This window comes from Silene latifolia, chromosome 3, assembly GCF_048544455.1.
Source record: "Silene latifolia isolate original U9 population chromosome 3, ASM4854445v1, whole genome shotgun sequence".
NCBI lineage: Eukaryota > Viridiplantae > Streptophyta > Magnoliopsida > Caryophyllales > Caryophyllaceae > Silene > Silene latifolia.
This window is the reverse complement of record NC_133528.1, coordinates 67,781,202-67,784,892: the sequence shown is the minus strand read 5'-3', so window position 1 is coordinate 67,784,892 and position 3,691 is coordinate 67,781,202. Positions and strand designations below refer to the sequence as shown.

Sequence of the window (3,691 nt, the reverse complement as noted above, 5' to 3'; positions counted from 1 at the left end):
TCCCAAGTTGATCATCAAATTTAGGCTTGGCTTGACGACTTGGAAAAGGAAGTCTAATCACAATGGGCTCCTTTTCTTTGGCTTTGTCTTCATTTTTCTTTGAGCTTTCTTCTTTTGATGATTCCCCTTCTTTGGGACCTTGCACCACAACTTCATTCTCACTAGCTCTCACAACTTCATCCTCAACTTGCTCCTTCGGTGCTTCATACCTTGTACCACTTCTCAAGTGAATGGCACTAACCGTTTCATGTCTAGGGGGATTACTTTGTGGTGGTAATTGCCCCTTTTGTCTTTGTGAGCTCGAAGATGCTAGTTGGGTCAATTGTGTTTCCAACATCTTGGTGTGAGCTAGAATGTTGTTGATGGTGGTGTCTTTTGCTTGGCTATCTTTTTGCATTTGGGTGAAAAATTCTTGTTGATTCTTTTGCATTTGGAGGACCGCTTTTTGGACATCAAAACTTTGGTCATTGTGGTGATTGTATGGGTTTTGATTTTGGTAACCTTGGTTTTGATTGAAAAAGGGTCTTTGATTTTGATTTCTCATGGGTGGTGGAGTGTATGTTGTTTGAGGATTTTGGACATTTTGGCTTTTGTATGAGAGATTTGGATGGAACTTGGTGTTTTCATTGTAAAAATTTGAATAAGGGGTACCACTTTTGTAAGCTTGGAAAGCATTGACTTGCTCGGTTGTTCCCCTACATTCGCTTGAGTCATGACCCAAGGTTCCACAATTCTCACATATCCCGCTTGGGATTGATGAGGATGCCGTCATGGCATTAACATGATGCTTTGTTGATTTTGAGTTTTCCTCAAGTCTAGCCATAGCTTGTTCAAACTTCAAGTTGATTGTGTCAATGTGAGCACTAAGTTGAGCACCCAATTGAGTAACGGTGTCCACTTCATACTTTCCTCCTCTAGTAGCCTTGCGAGGCCTACTATATTGCGAATTATGGACCGCCATTTCCTCAATCTTGTTCCATGTTTGATTGTCATCAACTTCGGTGAACATTCCATTTGATCCCATATTGAGAATGTTCCTTGAATCTTCATATAAACCATTCCAAAATTGTTGCACTAAAAACCATTCGCTAAGTCCATGGTGAGGACATGAGCGACAAATACCTTTGAACCGCTCCCAAGCTTCATACAAAGACTCTTCATCCCTTTGCTTAAAACCCGTAATTTGAGCTCTTAGCATATTGGTCTTTTCCGGTGGGTAGAATTTTTTGTAGAAAGCTAGAGCTAGCTTCTTCCAAGAATCTATTCCAAGGGTGGCCTTATCAAGGCCCTTCAACCATTGCTTTGCGGTGCCGATTAACGAAAAAGGAAATAAGACCCATCTTATTTGGTCTTGAGTCACGCCCGTTTGAGAGATAGCTTCACAATAATCACAAAATGTTTCCATATGAGAATGAGGGTCCTCACTAGGCATTCCCCCGAATTGGCTCCTCTCAACTAGTTGGATGAAGGCGGACTTGGCAATAAAGTTTCCGGTAAGATGTTGTGGGGTAGGAGTACCATTTGGTAGATCCTCCTCGGTGGGTATAGAGTGTGACGAGAATTTAGGCATTGTAGGTGGATTTTGTGTGGTATTGTTTAATGGGTTCTCTTCTCCTTCTATTGCGAAAGGATTGACAAACTCACTAGTGGGTTGAACAACTTCACCAACACCTCCCAAATTCCTCCTAACAAGTCTCCTATTATTCGTCAAGGTTCTTTCGATTTCACGGTCAAAAGGTAACAAATCTCTTTGTAACCTTCTAGACATGCAAAATATCAAACAACTCAAAAACAATTAGAACAAACCTTGAGGAGTTTTACTTCCCCAAGGTGAAAAAGACACAACTAAAAACAATAAAAGAAATCTTAAATCAATTAAACACCGTCCCCGAAAACGCGCCATTTTTGATCGGAGCCATTTGGTGTTCACAATTAAGCATATGTGGTCGTTGGTCAATGGTCGATACAAAACACAATTTATACTTCACAAACAACTCTACAATTAGTAAAGAGGCAAGTAAAGGTCGGATCCCAAGGGACGGGTATTGAAATGAAGATTCTATTGTAACTAGTGGTGTCTAGGGGTGTCACAAATTGGGTTGATGTAGAAGGTTACTAAACTAAAATAGCAATGAAAGTAAACTAACAAGGTAAATGAAATAAGGGATGTAAACAATTGATTAAAAAGCACTAGGGTGTCATGGGTTCATAGGGGATTCATGGGATATGATCATACAAACATGTTCTCAAATTATAAGCAAGCAATTATTGTTGTGATGGATTGAGTTGGGTTATATCTTACAATCCTAGGAAAGTTTGGGTCCCGGAGCCGAATCTCTTGGATTGTACAACACCTACAAGTCGACTTAATCTTCCCTACTTAACACATGCATGGTCTAACAAGACTCGAGTTGGGTTATGTCTTACAAGTCAAGTTGAAAGGATAGAAGATGATAGTAAATGCAAGGATTCATAGGCTTAGCATTTCATCAAATATAACATGTGCATGTATTAAGATCAAAACAAGTAAGCAAATAAGATATGAAAGCATATTAATTTAAGCATGAATCATTCCCCATGTTGGTTTCCCCTAATCACCCATTAAACCCTAGCTAAGAGACTACTCACTCATTATCATATTGATCATGCTAGAGAGGTTGTCAATCATACTAACATAATGAAACATGATGAATAAATGAAAGTAATTAGCAATAATTAAAAAGGGATTAAGAGATTATACCTACTAATGATTCCAATAATAAAGCAAGAATAATAGAAGTACTTGAATCCTAGATTGAGAGGTTGTCAATCTCCCAATAATAACCCAAATAATCTTCAATTACCCAAAATAAAGTAAGAACAAGAGAGAGATTAAAGAACTAAAACTTGGATTAAAACTTGATTAATATTTGATTACAATATTGAAGAGAGATTTGATTGATATTAACTACACTAATTATTGATAAGAAGAACATGCTCCTCTAATTAGACTAATGGGGTATTTATAGTGAAAATTAGGGAGGATGCATTAGGGTTAACTAAGGGCTAAACTAGTAATTACACTTTTTAAGTTGAGCAAGGAGCCTCCGGGATTATCCGAGAGAAGGGCTTCTCTTATCGATGCTTGAGGAATGAAAACGTCTTTGTCTTTGCGATCCGTGCGGATGGGAGTCGGGACGGCCGGATCTGGGCTGAAGGATCCGAGCGGATTCTTGGGCAAGACGCTCGGATTGGCGAGGGGGAATCCGAGCGGATTCCTTTGCGGGGCGCTCGGATTGGCGAGGACGGACGGATTCTCTACAATCCGTTCGGATTGTAGTTCAAAGAACTTTCCTTCTTCTTTTTCTTCCCTTTTCTTCATGAATTCCTTGAGGATTTCCTTGGGGACTCAAGGATCCTTTTCTCAACAATGCTCTTCTACTATGCTATGTACAAAGGCCTTCTAGTCTTGTCTCTCCTTGATGCTTGGTCATTGAATATGATCAATTTAGCCTTGTTTTGCCATGAAAATGCAAGATTCTTACTCCTTTCCTACCAAGGGATCAAAATCTCAAAGAATATGCAAAACAAAGAACTAAAGATAAGAAATGACCCAAATAGGCACTAAAAAGCATGGAAACAATGGTAATTCGGGGGCTAAATATGCGCCAATTATGGTCGCATCAAGCCCACTAAGGCTCGATCGAGTAAT

The 3,691-nt window shown here is 39.4% G+C and overlaps 1 non-coding gene across 1 annotated transcript; it reads left to right on the top strand.

Annotated features, from left to right (window-relative positions):
* The first annotated feature begins 1,091 nt into the window (after positions 1 to 1,091).
* LOC141650679 (small nucleolar RNA R71) lies at positions 1,092 to 1,198 on the top strand. Its single transcript, XR_012546698.1, has one exon. It is a non-coding gene; the product is annotated as a small nucleolar RNA R71 (small nucleolar RNA).
* Positions 1,199 to 3,691: the final 2,493 nt, after the last annotated feature.